Source organism: Lathyrus oleraceus, chromosome 4 (genome assembly GCF_024323335.1).
Source record: "Lathyrus oleraceus cultivar Zhongwan6 chromosome 4, CAAS_Psat_ZW6_1.0, whole genome shotgun sequence".
Taxonomy (NCBI): Eukaryota; Viridiplantae; Streptophyta; class Magnoliopsida; order Fabales; family Fabaceae; genus Lathyrus; species Lathyrus oleraceus.
The window spans coordinates 174,859,713-174,882,095 of record NC_066582.1 but is presented as its reverse complement, the minus strand read 5'-3'; the positions used below and the strand labels follow the sequence as shown (position 1 = coordinate 174,882,095).

The following is a 22,383-nucleotide window of genomic DNA, read 5'->3' as shown; positions in this document are numbered from 1 at the left end:
TCAACAGAGCCTAGCTGGGGATAGAAGAGATGACTAGTCTGTCTGGTGATGTCGACCTCTTCTGGGAAATAGCTGGTTTTCGTTGGGGAAAGAATTTGTAACCGGATTCATCGGAAAGCATGGTTCGACCTTATCCACGATCCTAAAGTCTTTTAGTAACTGTGGTTGCTATTTTATGCATGTATTTTCGGTAAACATCAATCATGTTCAAATGCATATATTAATTCAAACTAAATCAATGGACATTTATGCAAACAAAACAGAGGAAGTAAAACAAAAGCATTTCTTTGGACGTAAAATTGTATCGATTTTGAAAGAGGGCCTATAAACAGGCAATTCGTGTACAGGGAGACAGAAATCCTAGTAAGAGGAAATTGTCAAGGAAACAAAGAGAAAGCTATGCAGAAAAAGTCCCATCGATTTTAATTCCACTACTGTCATTATGTCTTCAAGCCTCTCATCTCCTGCTGTTGGATAAAAGCGATTGGCTTGTTCAATCCCTTTGATTTGGGTGAAGCTGACCGAGAACGGGACATAGTCATACGCTTTAATCCCTAATTTTTGCCTGGACCGCCTTTTCAGGTTTTCAGTCCACCAGGATACCCTTTTTTGCCCAAGCCGCCTTTTCAGGTTTTCGACTTGCCGGGTGTACATGCGTAGTATTTTTTTAACTATGTCCGTGTTCACGGGATGCGGGGATTCTTCGTCATCCATTGTAGCAAGTATCATGGCTCCACCAGAGAATACCTTCTTAACTACAAATGGCCCTTCGTATGTGGGAGTCCATTTGCCTCTAGAATCACCTTGTGGTAGAATGATACGCTTTATTACCAAGCCGCCGCTTCGGAATTATGGTGTTTTATTTTGAACTGCGTGCAGAGTTCAGTAATCATCTTATTGTTCAGATTAGCACCATTATCAGTGATAGCTCTTTCAGGAGACAGCAGGTTTCTCAAATGTGTATTTGATAAGATCCATCTTAGAAATCAATAAAGCGGTATGATTCTACATATACTGTCTTAGTCGGCGAGCAGCCCAAGCCAAAACACAACAAGCTTTCTCGAGCTGTGAGTATCTTGTTTCACAGTCGGTACCTTTTGCTAAGGTAGTATATTGCATGCTCTTTTCGACCAGACTCGTCATGTTGCCCCAGCACACACCCCATTGAATTTTCTAACACGGTCAAGTACATGATTAGAGGTCCTCCTTCAATTGGTGGCATCAGAATTGGAGGTTCTTGGAGATACTTCTTGATTTTGTCTCAGTAATTTGGAGATGGATTTGCAAGTAGCGGTCAAATGGGAGCTAAATCGGGCGACGTGGTCCAGATTCACAATTTCGATCGATGCCTCATGCGGCTGAATAGTCCTTTCTTCTTGCAGTAGTCTGGCAAGTTCTCAGGTACTTCACAATCTTCCTAACTTCCATCCTCGGCTTGGTAGATCGGATTTTCAAAGTCATAATGAACAGTAGCAGAATTACTATCAATAGGATCCAGAGTGGATATGGATCGGTAATTTGTTACGTGAGTGTGTGTAAGAATACATAGCTTTGTTTAAAAGATGACAGGAAGGATAAAGAGCGCAATATTTGAATGCAAAAAGTCCATTGATTCATTGAATGTGAATATGCTTATGAAAATGACAAAACCCTTGAAAAATTAGCTATTGTGCCCCGGGCATAGACACAATGCTTTAAAATGCTAAAATAGCAATAACAATTACTCCTGACTAAAGGAAATCGGGATAGTGTCTTCAGCTTTCCAATTATTGAGTCTGTCACCAATTGTTGGGAAAATCCAGCTATCCGGGTCGCAATCGCTATCAGCATCTTCTACAGCATTAACAGTCTCGTCATGATTAGGCAGAGGAGCAGGGATGACATTAGGAGTCCCCGGAGGATCAAATTCAAATTCTCCAACGTCGATCATATCCTGAATCTTATTTTTCAACAACCAACAATCGTTTGTATCATGCCCGGGGCTATCGGAGTGATATGCACACCTGGCATTGGGATTATAACTAGAAGAAGTAGTGTTGGGTTTTGCAGGAGGATCTCTGAGGGTAATTAAATTTGCTTTTAGCATACCCTGCAGTGCTTGTGCTAAAGTCATATTGATCTTCGTAAACTGCCTTCTTCCCGGGTTAATGTGACTCACAGATTTCTTGTCTTTCTTATCGAGCAAGAGAGCCTTCAGTTCCTCCTGCCCCTTGGATAAGTTCAAGACCATCTCTTGGAGTTGAGTATTCTGAGCCTGGAGATCCTTGACAATTTGTTCGAGGGCCATTTTCCTGTTTGGAGGAAAACCGTGAGAACACTGATCCCTTAGAATACCTGTTATGCAATGTTATGCTATGCAATGTATGAAATGTTTTCAATGTTTAAAGTCCTTGAAATGGTTAGTACAATGCCACGATGTCATGATGTTATGATGTTATGATGTTATGATGTTATGATGTTATGATGTTATGATGTTATGATGTTATGATGTTAAGTAAATAACAAGCACAAGCAAGTCACACAACCATCATTCCTAAGTTTAAAGGCTTGCATGAGTTCCATAGGTAAGTACCCTCCCCACTGAAGTTTGGTTGGTTCAACCTGTCCTAGAATAGTAACCGGGTTCTAGAAGGATCTCAAATCATTGACCTTCCTTTAAGTCCACTTCAGTGCAACACCAAGTGGTTGACCGAAGCTTCCCTAAAGTCCAATCTCAAAGAGTGTAGTATCGAGTCTCAACCAACCTCAGTCGGAACCGAAGTCAGTTATCTCACTACTTTCTAATGGCTAGGATGAGTCAATTAGGGTTCTAAAGGTCTGGTTAATGCTTTGATGACACCACGTAGACGCCAAATTTCTCCTCAAGTAAACATGAGGAACATCAGGACATCCAAAGTGTCACATTAACCGTAGCCATCATTTTGACCATTCCAGTATACGCCGGATAGTCGCGATGATCTTTTGCTACTTACCTAAGGTACACTAGATCCGGGCGTAGGATCTTTTAATCAAGCATAAAATACCCAAGCAATCCCTTAAAAGTAAATCAGACAATTTGAATAAGTGATCTTGTTTTTTAAGGTAACCTCTCTTTTTAAGGGTCCCCAGCAGAGTCGCCAGTTCTGTCATACGGTGAACTGACTTTTTGTGTTTTTGCTTTGTAAAGCAAATGTCGCGGATAGCAAGAGTTGCCACCGACTTTTCTTTCATCCAATAAGGAAAGGCGGAAAAGAACAGGAAAGACCTTAATTTAGATTTTGGGTTCGGGAGGTACATTATACAAAGGGAAGGTGTTAGCACCCTTTGTATCCATGGTTATCCATGGGCTCTTAATTGCTTGATCACTTATGTTTTTCTTGTCTGAAAAAGTGTGTGAGAGTTGTTTAGAAAATGTTTTGAAAAGAGAGTTTAACTTTGTAATGATTCTTGTACGAATGCATACAAAGTATTTATCTCGTTTAATTTTGAAAGCTATTTAGAAAAATATAACTTGACAATGATTCTAGTACGAATGTATGCCAAGTGGTGATTTTCTAATGGAGGTTTTGAAAAGTGTGAGGTGTGAAAAGTAGTTTTAGTTGTGAGCAAGCATTTAGGAGTTATACCTACCCAAGGTCTTTATGGGCATTTCCTATCCTTATGAGGGTAAAACTGTCCTTACTATTGAGAAGTAAGTAGTTTTATCCTTTCGATGTAAAAGGGTCATCGTAGGGTCATCGATTGGTCATTGAAGGCAACATTTGTAAGGATACCTTAGCATTCGAAGGGACGATCATCATTTAACCGTAGGCTATACCGAAGGGTCATCGAGGGACAAAGGCAACATTCGAGGGACTATGATGATTTAACCGAAGGGTCTTTGCTAAGTGCATCCCCACATTCGCGGGACATGACCATAATACCGTAATATCGTAGGGTAACAAAGAGAGATCCAAGATCGCATATTTAAAGGCAAAGTTTTACAATTAATTAGATAGCCGTAATCGATTAAGTAATTAGGTCCACATTAAAATCGATGAAATCAATACATTAAAATCAGCTAGGTAATTTAGGGTGGGTCTCCACATAAAAATTAATACATTAAAATCAGTTAAGTGATGTAAGGTGAATCTCCACAAGGGTATCCCACAAATAAAGTGGAATACCTACCAAGCTATCTTTTCCGGGGATATGTGAACCTTTACAAAACTCAGCAAACATGTCAGAATACCAAATCAGGGTGCAATCGAGAATCACACCACAAAAGAAATCACAGCAGTAATAGGATCAGATAAACCATGCATGGCCATGATAAAACATGTCAGATGAGCAAAAAAATCAGAACAGAAAAGTCAACTACTGTTACGTTCGCTCCTGCTTCGCCTAGCGAAGGCTTAGCGAATACTCGATGCATGCTCGCTTAGCGATGTGCTAGCGAGCGGCTGCGGATTCCGGTTTTGATAACAATACAATTTCAGCCAATTTTATGCTTTATGGCTTTCATTACAGCAATTACATGGTTAATCATTTGAGGTATTCAGATACGTACTAAAAATTCACATGCCAGACTTAAGATATTTTCATAAATTTAATCATAATGCCACATGCAAATTAAGAACATAAGGCGGTAATAGCAATGCAAACCTGTTTGCAAATTGAATTGCAACCTGGGATTGACAAATCGGATTGAATTGGGCAGAGGTAACCTTGATGCCGTTGGGTTCCTTTAGGGTTTGCCTCCAGGGTTTGCCGTCTGGGAGCGTTAGGGTTTGCTTGCTAGGGTTCTCCTTTCTCCGTTTTCGTTTTCGTCCATTTTCGTGACTGAAGTGTCGGTATTTATAGTGATTGTGGTGACCTAATGGGCTCAGAATGAAGCCCGAAAATTCTGATATATCGCAAGCTTCGCTAGGCGAAGGAGTTGCTCGCCTAGCGAGCAAGCTAGTTTGGGCCTTTTTCTGGATTGGGTCTGTTGTGAGCTGGGCTTTTGTTCCTTTAAGGTCAGTGCCTTGCAAAATAAGTTGGAGTGCTTCGAGAAATGTTTTGCAAGATTAATGGGCAAATTTTGGGGTATGATAGCTGCCCCTGTTCAATATTCTTGAACCGAGAGAGTTAGGATGGCAAGTATGCCATTCGTGGTTTGGAGGTGGAAGATTATTGAACACTAGAATGCCCCAAAAATTTGCACTTGTCAATTAGTCTTGATGGAGATGGGCTTAAAGATGCCATCCAGGAAGTTTGATGATGAGAACTTCAGATTGTGTCGTACGTTAGACGATATCTGAAGACATGGGTGTCATACCGGGTCATACGCTAGACCGTATAGTGAGTCATCCCTTAGGCTGTCGACTTCGCTGGGGAGTCGGAGTGTGTTATACGTTGCTGGGGATAAGGGATCAAAATGGATCATACGCTAAACCGTATCTGAATAGCAGAGTGAGTCGTTCATTAGGCGGATGACCTCGCCGGGGAGGAAAGATCAGAATGGATCATACACTAGATCGTATCTGAGTAGCAGAATGGGTTGTCCATTAGGCTGTATCTGAGATATAAGGGTCAGAATGGATCGTATGCTAGATCGTATCTGAGTAGCAGAATGAGCCGTCCATTGGGCTGCATCCAGAGAAGTAAAGGTCAGACCGATCATACGCTAGATCGTATCTGAGTAGCAGAATGAGCCGTCCATTGGGCTGCATCCGGAGAAGTAAAGGTCAGACCGATCGTACGCTAGATCGTATCTGAGTAGCAGAAAGGGTCGTCCGTTAGGCTGAATCTGATGATGAAAGGGGTAGTCGTACGCTAGACTACACTTCAGAAATGTACCGTACGCTAGGTAGCATCTGAGGACTTGAAGGTCTAACTGGGTCGTACATTAGACCGTATTTGAGCAGAATGAGCCGTCCGTTAGGCTGAATCTGATGATGAAATGGGTAGTCGTACGCTAGACTACACTTCAGAAATGTACCGTACGCTAGGTAGCATCTGAGGGAATGAACATCCAAACGGGTCGTACGCTAGACCGTCTCTGAGCAGAATGAGCCGTCCGTTAGGCTGAATCTGATGATGAAAGGGGTAGTCGTACGCTAGACTACACTTCAGAATGTACCGTATGCTAGGTAGCATCTGAGGATTTGAAGGTCCAACTGGGTCGTACATTAGACCGTATTGGAGTAGTTGAAGGTCAGAATGGATCGTACGCTAGATCGTATCTGAGTTGAAGGAGTCATATGTTGAGCTGAATCAGAATGAACCGTACGCTAGGCTATATCTGATAGTATTTGTATATGTTGTATTTGCAATGAATATCTGGGGTGGGCTTAAAGATGCCACCATTGGGCGGATATCAGAATGAATGTTGACATGGAGTATATCTGAAAGATGTATCTGAACCTTGAATGTAATCGATAGGATGTCCGTCTGAATGGATCTTTGTTTTGACTGTATCAAGAGGATAATTAACCTGAAAAATAAAGTTAGCTTCATGCCGTGTCATGATGCATGAGATGTTTTATGCTTCTGAAAATAAATGCGAACAATGTATGCATGTATATGCTGTGAAATGATGTAATGAATGAATTATGCGTCTGAAATAAATGCGAACATTATATGCATGTATATGATGCGAAATGATGCATGAATGGATTATGTGTCTGAAACTTTTGCCAGGGGAAAATAACTCCCAATATTCTGGTTGGAGATATTTGTATTGATGGCCCTTTCTTAGCTGGGGATACTTGATTTCTGTCTGATGGTGGAAACACTCAACAGAGCCTAGCTGGGGATAGAAGAGATGACTAGTCTGTCTGGTGATGTCGACCTCTTCTGGGAAATAGCTGGTTTTCGTTGGGGAAAGAATTTGTAACCGGATTCATCGGAAAGCATGGTTCGACCTTATCCACGATCCTAAAGTCTTTTAGTAACTGTGGTTGCTATTTTATGCATGTATTTTCGGTAAACATCAATCATGTTCAAATGCATATATTAATTCAAACTAAATCAATGGACATTTATGCAAACAAAACAGAGGAAGTAAAACAAAAGCATTTCTTTGGACGTAAAATTGTATCGATTTTGAAAGAGGGCCTATAAACAGGCAATTCGTGTACAGGGAGACAGAAATCCTAGTAAGAGGAAATTGTCAAGGAAACAAAGAGAAAGCTATGCAGAAAAAGTCCCATCGATTTTAATTCCACTACTGTCATTATGTCTTCAAGCCTCTCATCTCCTGCTGTTGGATAAAAGCGATTGGCTTATTCAATCCCTTTGATTTGGGTGAAGCTGACCGAGAACGGGACATAGTCATACGCTTTAATCCCTAATTTTTGCCTGGACCGCCTTTTCAGGTTTTCAGTCCACCAGGATACCCTTTTTTGCCCAAGCCGCCTTTTCAGGTTTTCGACTTGCCGGGTGTACATGCGTAGTATTTTTTTAACTATGTCCGTGTTCACGGGATGCGGGGATTCTTCGTCATCCATTGTAGCAAGTATCATGGCTCCACCAGAGAATACCTTCTTAACTACAAATGGCCCTTCGTATGTGGGAGTCCATTTGCCTCTAGAATCACCTTGTGGTAGAATGATACGCTTTATTACCAAGCCGCCGCTTCGGAATTATGGTGTTTTATTTTGAACTGCGTGCAGAGTTCAGTAATCATCTTATTGTTCAGATTAGCACCATTATCAGTGATAGCTCTTTCAGGAGACAGCAGGTTTCTCAAATGTGTATTTGATAAGATCCATCTTAGAAATCAATAAAGCGGTATGATTCAACATATACTGTCTTAGTCGGCGAGCAGCCCAAGCCAAAGCACAACAAGCTTTCTCGAGCTGTGAGTATCTTGTTTCACAGTCGGTACCTTTTGCTAAGGTAGTATATTGCATGCTCTTTTCGACCAGACTCGTCATGTTGCCCCAGCACACACCCCATTGAATTTTCTAACACGGTCAAGTACATGATTAGAGGTCCTCCTTCAATTGGTGGCATCAGAATTGGAGGTTCTTGGAGATACTTCTTGATTTTGTCTCAGTAATTTGGAGATGGATTTGCAAGTAGCGGTCAAATGGGAGCTAAATCGGGCGACGTGGTCCAGATTCACAATTTCGATCGATGCCTCATGCGGCTGAATAGTCCTTTCTTCTTGCAGTAGTCTGGCAAGTTCTCAGGTACTTCACAATCTTCCTAACTTCCATCCTCGGCTTGGTAGATCGGATTTTCAAAGTCATAATGAACAGTAGCAGAATTACTATCAATAGGATCCAGAGTGGATATGGATCGGTAATTTGTTACGTGAGTGTGTGTAAGAATACATAGCTTTGTTTAAAAGATGACAGGAAGGATAAAGAGCGCAATATTTGAATGCAAAAAGTCCATTGATTCATTGAATGTGAATATGCTTATGAAAATGACAAAACCCTTGAAAAATTAGCTATTGTGCCCCGGGCATAGACACAATGCTTTAAAATGCTAAAATAGCAATAACAATTACTCCTGACTAAAGGAAATCGGGATAGTGTCTTCAGCTTTCCAATTATTGAGTCTGTCACCAATTGTTGGGAAAATCCAGCTATCCGGGTCGCAATCGCTATCAGCATCTTCTACAGCATTAACAGTCTCGTCATGATTAGACAGAGGAGCAGGGATGACATTAGGAGTCCCCGGAGGATCAAATTCAAATTCTCCAACGTCGATCATATCCTGAATCTTATTTTTCAACAACCAACAATCGTTTGTATCATGCCCGGGGCTATCGGAGTGATATGCACACCTGGCATTGGGATTATAACTAGAAGAAGTAGTGTTGGGTTTTGCAGGAGGATCTCTGAGGGTAATTAAATTTGCTTTTAGCATACCCTGCAGTGCTTGTGCTAAAGTCATATTGATCTTCGTAAACTGCCTTCTTCCCGGGTTAATGTGACTCACAGATTTCTTGTCTTTCTTATCGAGCAAGAGAGCCTTCAGTTCCTCCTGCCCCTTGGATAAGTTCAAGACCATCTCTTGGAGTTGAGTATTCTGAGCCTGGAGATCCTTGACAATTTGTTCGAGGGCCATTTTCCTGTTTGGAGGAAAACCGTGAGAACACTGATCCCTTAGAATACCTGTTATGCAATGTTATGCTATGCAATGTATGAAATGTTTTCAATGTTTAAAGTCCTTGAAATGGTTAGTACAATGCCACGATGTCATGATGTTATGATGTTATGATGTTATGATGTTATGATGTTATGATGTTATGATGTTATGATGTTATGATGTTAAGTAAATAACAAGCACAAGCAAGTCACACAACCATCATTCCTAAGTTTAAAGGCTTGCATGAGTTCCATAGGTAAGTACCCTCCCCCACTGAAGTTTGGTTGGTTCAACCTGTCCTAGAATAGTAACCAGGTTCTAGAAGGATCTCAAATCATTGACCTTCCTTTAAGTCCACTTAAGTGCAACACCAAGTGGTTGACCGAAGCTTCCCTAAAGTCCAATCTCAAAGAGTGTAGTATCGAGTCTCAACCAACCTCAGTCGGAACCGAAGTCAGTTATCTCACTACTTTCTAATGGCTAGGATGAGTCAATTAGGGTTCTAAAGGTCTGGTTAATGCTTTGATGACACCACGTAGACGCCAAATTTCTCCTCAAGTAAACATGAGGAACATCAGGACATCCAAAGTGTCACATTAACCGTAGCCATCATTTTGACCATTCCAGTATACGCCGGATAGTCGCGATGATCTTTTGCTACTTACCTAAGGTACACTAGATCCGGGCGTAGGATCTTTTAATCAAGCATAAAATACCCAAGCAATCCCTTAAAAGTAAATCAGACAATTTGAATAAGTGATCTTGTTTTTTAAGGTAACCTCTCTTTTTAAGGGTCCCCAGCAGAGTCGCCAGTTCTGTCATAAGGTGAACTGACTTTTTGTGTTTTTGCTTTGTAAAGCAAATGTCGCGGATAGCAAGAGTTGCCACCGACTTTTCTTTCATCCAATAAGGAAAGGCGGAAAAGAACAGGAAAGACCTTAATTTAGATTTTGGGTTCGGGAGGTACATTATACAAAGGGAAGGTGTTAGCACCCTTTGTATCCATGGTTATCCATGGGCTCTTAATTGCTTGATCACTTATGTTTTTCTTGTCTGAAAAAGTGTGTGAGAGCTGTTTAGAAAATGTTTTGAAAAGAGAGTTTAACTTTGTAATGATTCTTGTACGAATGCATACAAAGTATTTATCTCGTTTAATTTTGAAAGCTGTTTAGAAAAATATAACTTGACAATGATTCTAGTACCAATGTATGCCAAGTGGTGATTTTCTAATGGAGGTTTTGAAAAGTGTGAGGTGTGAAAAGTAGTTTTAGTTGTGAGCAAGCATTTAGGAGTTATACCTACCCAAGGTCTTTATGGGCATTTCCTATCCTTATGAGGGTAAAACTGTCCTTACTATTGAGAAGTAAGTAGTTTTATCCTTTCGATGTAAAAGGGTCATCGTAGGGTCATCGATTGGTCATTGAAGGCAACATTTGTAAGGATACCTTAGCATTCGAAGGGACGATCATCATTTAACCGTAGGCTATACCGAAGGGTCATCGAGGGACAAAGGCAACATTCGAGGGACTATGATGATTTAACCGAAGGGTCTTTGCTAAGTGCATCCCCACATTCGCGGGACATGACCATAATACCGTAATATCGTAGGGTAACAAAGAGAGATCCAAGATCGCATATTTAAAGGCAAAGTTTTACAATTAATTAGATAGCCGTAATCGATTAAGTAATTAGGTCCACATTAAAATCGATGAAATCAATACATTAAAATCAGCTAGGTAATTTAGGGTGGGTCTCCACATAAAAATTAATACATTAAAATCAGTTAAGTGATGTAAGGTGAATCTCCACAAGGGTATCCCACAAATAAAGTGGAATACCTACCAAGCTATCTTTTCCGGGGATATGTGAACCTTTACAAAACTCAGCAAACATGTCAGAATACCAAATCAGGGTGCAATCGAGAATCACACCACAAAAGAAATCACAGCAGTAATAGGATCAGATAAACCATGCATGGCCATGATAAAACATGTCAGATGAGCAAAAAAATCAGAACAGAAAAGTCAGCTACTGTTACGTTCGCTCCTGCTTCTCCTAGCGAAGGCTTAGCGAATACTCGCTGCATGCTCGCTTAGCGATGTGCTAGCGAGCGGCTGCGGATTCCGGTTTTGATAACAGTACAATTTCAGCCAATTTTATGCTTTATGGCTTTCATTACAGCAATTACATGGTTAATCATTTGAGGTATTCAGATACGTACTAAAAATTCACATGCCAGACTTAAGATATTTTCATAAATTTAATCATAATGCCACATGCAAATTAAGAACATAAGGCGGTAATAGCAATGCAAACCTGTTTGCAAATTGAATTGCGACCTGGGATTGACAAATCGGATTGAATTGGGCAGAGGTAACCTTGATGCCGCTGGGTTCCTTCAGGGTTTGCCTCTAGGGTTTTCCGTCTGGGAGCGTTAGGGTTTGCTTGCTAGGGTTCTCCTTTCTCTGTTTTCGTTTTCGTCCATTTTCGTGACTGAAGTGTCGGTATTTATAGTGATTGTGGTGACCTAATGGGCTCAGAATGAAGCCCGAAAATTCTGATATATCGCAAGCTTCGCTAGGCGAAGGAGTTGCTCGCCTAGCGAGCAAGCTAGTTTGGGCCTTTTTCTGGATTGGGTCTGTTGTGAGCTGGGCATTTGTTCCTTTAAGGTCAGTGCCTTGCAAAATAAGTTGGAGTGCTTCGAGAAATGTTTTGCAAGATTAATGGGCAAATTTTGGGGTATGACACATGTGTCTAATATTAAGTTGATCTTATTTTCTCACTTTATTTTACTAGACATAAAAAGAATATAATTGTATTTTTCTCCAACTTTATTTCTTGCTATTTTCTCTAAATGTTTGAATAACTATAGAAATATTATTTTTCCAAATAATATCATTTTCTTTGTAATTTTATTTATTATTGTTAGAATGTTATGAATAAATAATTAAATAAATATCTAGTAATGATGTTGACTAATCAATATAATAAAATACTTATGACTATTTTCTTAAACTTTGATCCTACCCCAAGTTATATATTTTAATCTCATTAATTTGTTTCTTATCCCAATTAAAACACTTTACTATTTAAGTTAAAATATTAAAAAAAAAATGAATAACTCAAAAGAAGTGGACTATTGGAATTTAGCATTCCGGTAGGAACCCTTGAATGATCGGTCTTGAACCACGTGTTTTGGATTAACTGTTCATTCTTTTTAAAACACATTAATTAACTTGGACAAAATAAGGGCCGTTGAGATCAAGCATTCTGGCATAACCCTTTGAACATTTGATTCTCATCAAGTGTTCATTGTCCATTAAATAATTTTCTTAAATAATTCGAATAAAAAAGGACCATTGGAATCTAGCATTCCAGGGGAACCCTGAAATTTTAATCTTAGGGCTTATGCCTCATTCTCAAATATCCGTCTTTCCAAACCCAAAAAATATATACTTAATCCTTATTCAACACCTTTTCAATAAAGATGGAAATGGAACATGGTGTATACCGTGCACTCCTGAGACTAGGATTCGAGATGGATATCTCGCTCATCCAAGTTCTCGCCATTACTCAAAATACATCCAACCAATCAAATTCTTTTTCACCGCCGTGCGACTAATCAAAAACCTTTTTCATAAATGAAAGATATATTGTCTTAAGGTGATGCAAAACAATGTTTCGGCCACGATTGTTGAGTCGAGATAAGTGATGCTTTTCCGAATGTAGATTTATAAATCCGTTCGATGTATGGTATGCGTCCACTCCTCATCTGTTTTGGGTAAAACAATGTTTTCGTCGATTAATACAGTATAGCTTTCGCTAAAATCGACCAACAAACAAACATTTTTCTACCCAGAACTACGTAAGCCTTGATTTCTCTTTTGAGATACGTAGGAGCAGGATTTGTAAATCTTGTCAGGCCCATTAATAAAAAACTTAGGTTTAGTCCTTCGTTAAAAATCCAAAAACATTTCTTCTCTCTTCTATTCTTTCTCTCCCTCATTATAACTTGAGAAGACTAACATAAGCTAACATTCAAAACGAAACTAACTAAACGGTTCCCGTTGAATACAACGGACGTGAGGGGTGCTAATACCTTCCCCTTGCGTAACCGACTCCCGAACACTGATATTGATTGCGATGACCATAATCATTGTCGTTCTTTCTTGGGTTTTATCGATATTTCCCCTTTCCTTTTTAGGGATAAATAAAGTTCGGTGGTAACTCTGTTCAGTCCATCATTGCGAGCGTGCGATCGCGCTTCGCTTTAAAGTCGCATCCCCATTTTTTCGAGGTGCGACAGATGGCGACTCTGCTGGGGACAGGAACATCCCTAAGTGAGTCAACCCTAGTTCAGTTAGGTTTTCGTATGTGTGTTAGCTTTGTTTGTTTATTTTTCTTCCTTTGTTATATGCTTTCTTTATCTCTGTTTTATCGCAGTTTTATATAAGTATATATATATATATATATATATATATATATATATATATATATATATATATATATATATATATATATATATATATATAGATATATATATATATATATATATATATATATATATATATATATATATATATATGTGAGTGTTTGGATTTTGATATCATGAATAAAGCTCTACACCCGAGCTTTGGAAAAAGAAGAGAGAACACATAAGTTAGAATTGGAAGTTGTGTAGTGTTAGTCCCCAAGGGCCACTCCTTGCGTGCCTAGCATGAAGACTCCCCTAGAGTAGACCTGTTTGTAGATCTCGTTATAAGACAGCTAGCCTGTTGCATAATGTTGATTCCTGAAGGGTCCATGACTCTAGGAGCCCCTCTTAGAACCAGTTCCTGCTTTGGTGGTTGCGTAATGTTGGACTCTAAGGGCCTCTCCTTTTTGCACCCAGTATGAAAACCCCGCTCTGAAGAGTCCTTTCGTCACTCTTGTCATAAAGCGGCTAGCCTGTTGCATGATATTGATACGATTATGGTCCATGACTCTGGGAACCTTATCAAAAACGTAGAAACTATCCCGTGAGTGGGTTTATGGGTAGAAATCCTAGAACTATCTGTTAAGGAGCCTACCTAGTAAGATGTTTTGAGTTACTCACATTATCCCAGATCCTAACTACCTGGATTGCATTTTATTTGCATACCGAGACATGAAAAATGCATTGCATCCATTCATATAATGTTGCATATGCATTCGTCATCACGCATTTCATATCATTTCTCGAAAATACCAAAAAAACTCATCCATCCTTTGTCCATGAAGCAAAGTGATTCTCAACACGCGTTTAGAACAAAGAACCATGTCTCAGGAGATGATGGACGAGCTAAGGAAAAACCAAGAAGCGCTGAAGGAGGAACTTAATCTTTTGAAGAGCCAAATGAGATGGGTCTTGGAAACCCTGCAAGTCTTGTTGAGAAAAGAGGGTCACCCAATATACGCTGCTGCAACAAAGAGAATTACTACTCCACATCCATCTAGCGTTACCCCAAGTCAAGGGAAATTCTATATGGCAACTCCTCGTCTACCGGCATATGGCCCTACCTCAAGACGTCATCATCAATATCCTCTGGCTATTCCTCCTCAAAATCACCGAAGTCAGGTTCAGAACAAAAATCAGAATCAGAACAAGAGGAACAAAAATCACAATGACCCAATTCCGGTGCCATATAGCAAGCTCTACCCACAACTGATCCAAAATGCTTTGGTGACCCCTCGAGCTCTCACACCTGTGTTACCATACCTGCCATGGTACAATCCAAATGCAACATGTGAATTCCATAAAGGGGCAGTGGGACATAACCTAGATTCTTGCTTAGCGCTGAAAGCCTTGGTACGAGAGCTGATTAACAAAAAGAGCTTAGTCTTTGAAGAAGATCACCCGAAGATCAAGTGCGAATACCATACTGGAACAATGGGGCACTCCATCGAGGAATGCAAGAGTTTTAAGCTCAAGCTGCAAAGATTGATTGACATAGGGTCACCAACACTCAAGGAGGAAGGCTCAGGCACATATACCTTGGTTTCTGGGCCAGGTAATGAGAAAGGGAAAGGACCCTTGAAACCCCTCAAGTTTTTGTTCCACAAGGAAGATGTCAGGGATGTGGCTAATGAGCTATCATTGTTTCCTGGTAAAAGCATTGAGATACCGCCTTGGATTTCCAATGTCACGACCCATACCAATGAAAGAAAAGGAGAAGTGAAAGGAGGAAGCTTTGTGGTAAACGTTAACCCATCGGTCGAATAAGTGCGAAGGTCTCAAGGGGTGTCCCCTTAAGTTAATGGATCAAGTTTGGAGAAGTCATTCCCTAAAGTTGGCAAGCATTTGTTTGTTTCAGCATTCTTTTTGTAGTTTCCTTGCATGTTGATTGTTAATTGCTTTTAAGCATTGTTGTTTTCTTTGAATTGGTAAGATTAATGAAATGTTTATGCATCTTTTGAATTAATCCATTCGTATTCACTCGTTTTTCATTCATGTTAAAAACAAAAATACTCCTCTCATTCACTTTTGTTTATCAAACCGTTGTGTTAACAAAGATTGGAAGGAGGATGATGAAAACGAAACACCTGAAATTGTTGTGGTATGCTTTTGAGTAAAACCTTGTCGATGATGTAAGGCATTGTTTCAAATCCCCAAACACTGAAGAGATAAGGAGTTAATCCCTAGTCAACCACTTTGAGCCTAGAAGTTGGTGTTTATTTCGGATCTAAAACCTTTAATCTTAACCTGGGGCAGGGTAGTTATGTTCAGATAGTTTGATCGTGCATTCGATCTTTCAAAAAAAAAATCGTCCATATGTACACCCTCCAATTAGGTTCAACCACATGTTATCCTTCGCGCACATGTTGAAGTGTCGAAGAAGTTGAGAAAAGCTAAAATTAGTGTTGGTTGATCCTCATCCACCAATAATGTGGCAGTCAAAACGTAAAAAAAACCACAGAAAAAAGTCCGCTAAGTCAAATACCACAAAATGACTTAGGCAAAAGTTAGGGCATCCCGTTGGACCGAAAGCATTAAGGAAGCGGTCCAGGAAAAATTAGGGATAAAATAAATCAATCAAAGGAGGTCATTAAATCCTCAACAAAAACAAAATAAGGTGACTGCCATTTCAAGAAAATTCGTCTTGAATCCTCATCACACCTTCGAACCCTCTTGGAAGTCGAATGCGTGTATCGAATTAACTGAACGTAGGATCTGGAGATCATCAAGAAGAAGGGGTGGGTAAAAAAATAAATTTTGAGCCTTATATCCTTTTGTTTAAAAAACCGTGAACCAGGCCACGTTACAACACTTAAAAGACCTAATTGAGACAGGGTTTATTCTGAAAGCATACTACCACAAGGTTGTGTTAACCTGACTCCAAACGATTTTTATTAATCATTTGATGGCACCAACTTGCATATTGTGAGTGATTAGATCACCATTGTTTTCTTATCAATGACTCGTTCACTGTATTTCACCCATTCATATCAATAAACTTCGAGTTCAAATTTTTGCATAAACATTGCATTAAAATTACCATTTTTTGAATGCACAATCTTATTTGCGAGTCAACACTTAGCATCAAAGAAATTCCAAATACAATTGAGGAACTTGATAAAGTGAAAGAAGTCTAGTCAGAGGCAAATCACTTTGAGCATCAGTTAATTCGAGCTAATCACCCTAAGGGTCATCTAGCCAAGAGTAATTTGTTTCAAGACTCAGACCGGGGCAAGCCACCTCAGAGCTCAACTATCCAAGGAAAGTCAATCAAGAGTCTACCATTCCAACATTTGGTTAGTCAAGTTCGGACCATTGCAAGTTTCAAACACTTGGGGCAAGCCATCTCGAGGTAGTCTCATGGCAAGTTGTTTTCAAACTCACTTTCAAGGTGAACATTTCCAAAGTCCCAACAGACTGGGGCAAGATGAGCCACAGAGGGGCAGACCCCTTCATGCTTTCAAATTACTCAAACAAATTCTGCCATACGTCAACAACTATTGAGTCTAAGATGAGTGCCGGAAATTATGCTAGCATGATTCATTAATCCTCCAAAAGAATCCCATTGGCTAAGTTGTGGTTGTCAAGCTTGATAGAATTCTCCTTTGATAACATTTATCATAAAATATTTGGTTGAGTTCTCGGTGTTGAGGAATCATGAGCTTCCATAAAAAGCCTTTACAAACTCTCGGTCCACTCAAGTGTCAGCATTCTCATAGTCATGATCATTCATATATCATGCATAAAAAAAATCCAAATCATGCATAGCCGAAATGTACTTCGGGCTCATTTTGCATTGACCCGGGTCTTGTTGTTGATCCTATACCCTTTGACCTCTAATTCTAATTTGTATTTGGTGCCCTTAAACCAACATCCGATTTTTGCAGTCATTTTCAAGTCCAATTGTTGTTGGCAAAATCCGTTAAAAGTTGGTTATAATCCATTACTTACGGTCAAGAGTCCAATTGTTGTTGAGCATTATCAGGTCATATATGAACCTGTTGTTCAATACTATTCAGGTCATATATGAACCTGTTGTTGAACTTTATTCCATTACCAGGTCATGTATGAACCTGTTGTTCAATACTATTCAGGTCATATATGAACCTGTTGTTGAACTTTATTCCATTATCAGGTCATATATGAACCTGTTGTTCAGTGCTATTCAGGTCATATATGAACCTGTTGTTGAACTTTATTCCATTATCAGGTCATATATGAACCTGTTGTTCAATACTATTCAGGTCATATATGAACCTATTGTTGAACTTTATTCCATTATCAGGTCATATATAAACCTGTTTGTTCAGTGCTATTCAGGTCATATATGAACTTGTTGTTGAACTTTATTCCATTATCAGGTCATATATGAACCTGTTGTTCAATACTATTCAGGTCATATATGAACCTGTTGTTGAACTTTATTCCATTATCAGGTCATATATGAACCTGTTGTTCAGTGCTATTCAGGTCATATATGAACCTATTGTTGAACTTTATTCCATTATCAGGTCATATATGAACCTGTTGTTCAATACTATTCAGGTCATATATGAACCTGTTGTTGAACTTTATTCCATTATCAGGTCATATATGAACCTGGTGTTCAGTGCTATTCAGGTCATATACGAACCTGTTGTTGAACTTTATTCCATTGTCAGGTCATATATGAACCTATTGTTGAGCCTTATTCAGGTCATATATGAACCTGTTGTTGAGCTTTATTCCAGTATTACCAGATTCTTGATATTCCCCAACATTGTCAGGTCATATATGAACCTGTTGTTGAGCTTTATTCCAGTATTACCAGATTCTTGATATTCCCCAACATTGTCAGGTCATATATGAACCTGTTGTTGAGCTTTATTCCAGCATTGCCAGGTCATATATGAACCTGTTTTGAAGAATCTTTCTCTATGATTGTTTCAGTGTTATCAGGTCATATATGAACCTGTTGTAGAAATTTTCATATTCGGGTTTAGTAAGTAATATGTGAACTTACTACCGAAATCTCTTGTATTCTAAGTATCGTTTATCAAATTTCACTTTGAGTACTCCCCGGTGTGTGTCTGACTCTCCAGCAGGATTTGTTTTCCCCCGCAAGTTTGTTTTTTTACCATTTATCTGTCTCCCTGTGGACCATCAGCATTCCCCACAAATTGGTTTGCCTAGTAGCATCTCCTGTTAAGGGTTCACCATATCCCTAGCAGATAAAGATTACAAAAAAAAGTCTTGTATCCATGCATATCATATCATAGCATTTGCATTTTTCAGAATCAAAATCTGGGCCTCCATGGTATTTAACCATCCCCCACTGCGATCCAATGAAAAATGTTGTTTCATTTTCCTCTGGTGGAAGATGTTTAAATAGGGGCAACTGTCATACCCCGATTTTGGTCCTGAAATTTTTTCATCCACTATGCATCATGCATTCATTTTAATATAAACCCTAATTCACGTCTGAGGTCAATCATTGACTTTCTAGTCATTTAGTTGACCAAAGTCAACCGTCCATTCCCAAATCCATATTGTCTCGATTTTGATAAACATTGGTCATTATCTAAGCCTTTTCGATCATGGTGCTTTTAATTACAAAATGGATTCTAATTTAAGTTATTTGACTTTTTAATTTTCAATTTGATTTTAATTTCAAATTAAGAGTAATTTCAAATTTCAATTTAATCTTAATTGTTTTTTTACTAATGGTTCAAACTCTAATTGATTTTAATTTTCAAATAAATGTTAGAATTGATATCAAAGTAATTTTAACAAATTATAGATTAATTTGATTTTAATTGGTTTTATTGGTTTTTTTTATTTTAAATTGACATTTAGATTAGTCTTGGATTATTTCTAAAATCCATATCCATTTTTATAACCAAATATCCATTTCCATAAACCAAGTTACAACCATTCTTATTCTTTACAATCACTTCAATCAAGTTCAAACTACAACCATAACCATACAATTCATTCAAACTTTCATTCAATATATCCAATTCCATTCAATACAATTCAATAAACATTCATTACATGATCCCATTCATTCAATTAACTTTCAATACACAATCTAACAATTCAATACGTTTCCAACCCAATCCCATGAGAATTCCAAAACAGCCCCGCCATCCAATGCGCTTCGTAGCCGCATCCAAGCCGAAATTCCCAAGCTAACCAATAACCTTTAGACTTTCTATTCATTCCTGAAGCAAATATGTCCAAAATTCTGCAGTAATTAACCAATTATGCATCACACCTGCAAGTGCAAACCAAAGGATCCTGCACAAACATCAACGGCCAATGACCTGTATCAGTCCCAGGCATATTCACATTAATCCAAGCTGCAGCAGCCAACAAATAATAAGACATCAAGTAATCCCATCCTAAACTTATAACAACTCCAAAACAATTCTCTAATAAGCTATGACGGCGACGCCTTTCGTTCTATAACAGGAATTGAATGATGAAGCTTCAGAGTTGCCATCATCAAAAGCTACCCCACCATCAGGTTCTTCATCAAAGAGAAGCAGAGCTGCAGAGTTTCATAATTTATCTAAAAAGAGAAGGAGGAGTAAGATTAATGAGAAATTGAAAGCTTTGCAGAATTTAATTCTGAATTCTAATAAGACAGACAAAGCTTCAATGCTTGATGAGGCTATAGAATATTTAAAGCAGCTTCAACTTCAAGTGCAATGTTTGTAATCATTTCTGCAGATGTTAATGATAAGAAATGGTTATAGCCTGCATCCGGTGTCTCTATCAGGAGGATCGCGACCTACGATGTTTTCTCAAACCAATTTATTCAATCTTGATGAGGGTAATATTGGATTTCACAATTCTGTCAATGCAATTGCCTCATCTGCAAATGATGAATGTTTTGTGCCGCCTAGTTTTAGTTTTCCAGAACAAGGCAGCATCTCGAATCAAACTGTCACGGCAAATATAGCTAATTTCGACCCCTCATCAAGTTTTCAACCCTCTATTAAGGCTTAACTCCTGCAACAGCACACCACAGGGAATTAACAAGCTTCAAAACAATCAATACGACTACACCATAGCGGATAACAACTTCTAACTTACGGTAACTAACCTCTAACCTTTTTCAGAATCAAGGCAACCTGTTTTCTCTTTTTCATTCAATGCTACGGATTTGGCTTCACCATAATGGCCAAAGAGAACCCAACCTGCACTGCCATAACAGCAACATAACGAATTCATCTGCAACGAATTCATAATGGAGTCGCACCATCAAGGCCATGAAAACAGAAGCTACCCATGAATGTTCCAATTTTCACTGCAGTGAAAGCATGGTAAATCAACAAGGCAGTAAAATTTCAAGAAATACCCCCAAAACGGAATTGAGACAAAGTTAGAGCGAGAAAGGCTAAGTTCATATTACCGTTTCCAGATTTAAGTATCAAGCGAGACAGGCAAAGCTGAGCACCTAAAAGTACTTCCAAGAGGTTTCCCATTTTAATCTCCATAGCTAGCTCGAAAACCCTAACGGATTGGGTATAAAAAGAGGCGGATGCGGTAGAAAAAAGGAGAGTTTTTAGGAGCGGCGACGAAAAACCTAATTTCAGTCGGCCACAAAAAAAAACCCTAAAGTTTTCAGAGAGCGAAAACCCTAGAGCTAGAAGAGTTGAGCGGCGACAGGAGGAAGATCCAAGCATCGTCATTACCGCCGGACCACCGCCGAAGGTGAGCTTTACTGCTTGAATCTCTTTAAAGCATTTGTTTTTTGGCATGTAGAGTGAAAGTTTGTGAATGAGGTTGAGATTGAGAGATGACATGAGCGAGAGAGGTGTGAGATAGAGCGATCGAGAGTGACGAGATGGTAAGAGATCGTAATTGAGAGAGAGAAGGATGATTGAGCGTGAAAGAAGAAAGGAAGTGAATGGTGATAGGTACTGATTTTAATTCTCATTGTTTACATTTATTCTATTTTCAATATTATTTAATGCACTTTTCTTCTTCTTCCAAGAATCACGCGAAGATTTACTGTTCATTTGGTCTTTTGAAATCACTAAATATTCAGTTGTCTGTTCATAGGAAAGAATAACATTTATGACTTGATTTTTATTTATTTTATTATTTGGTTTATTTTTTTAGTTAAAAGGGAAAGTAAAAAATAAAAACAAAAACAATTTTATATTATATTTATTTTTAATTAATGGATGCTTAGAAATTTTCTTATTTCCTTCTTTATTTTAAAATATAACCGTTGGTAAAAATATATTAAAATCAGAATAATAAAGGGATTTTTTCATTATTTTTTAATTGTTTTTTAATAATTTAGATATTTGGTCATCATTAATTAATTGTTACTATTATTAATTGGATTATTTAATTAGTTTTGATTTCTAAATTATTTTTATCATTCATTCTATGATTTAATTAAAATATCTACTTTTTTATTTATTTATGGGTTGCTATTTAAATAAATAATTGTATGATGATATTGATCGAATAGATAGAATAAGAATTTTGGCCCAATAACATGTTTTTTAAAATTCTATTAAATATTTTTTTTCCTGATTAAATCATCTTATCATTTAAGTTAAAATATTAAATCTTTTCAAAAATTACTAAAAAGAATAGGACCATTGGAATCTAGCATTCCGGTGGGAACCCTCGAATACTCGGTCATAAACCTTGCATTTTCGATTAACTGTTTATTTTATTTTCTTTGTTTCTTAAAACATTTAAATTAACTTATTCTTTTGTTATTTTTTTAAAAATAAAAATAAATAGATAAATACATATAAGTCATATTAACAAAAATTACAAAAAGAGTTTTCTATTTATTATTTTGTATTTTAGATTATGTTATAAAATATTTAAAAAGTTAATTTAGTTATTTT

The 22,383-nt window shown here is 38.2% G+C and overlaps 1 pseudogene; it reads left to right on the top strand.

The window, feature by feature from the left end:
- LOC127136567 (transcription factor SPATULA-like) overlaps positions 1–20,512 on the top strand; it is a 30,915-nt pseudogene extending 10,403 nt beyond the window's left edge.
- The last annotated feature ends 1,871 nt before the right edge of the window (positions 20,513–22,383 follow it).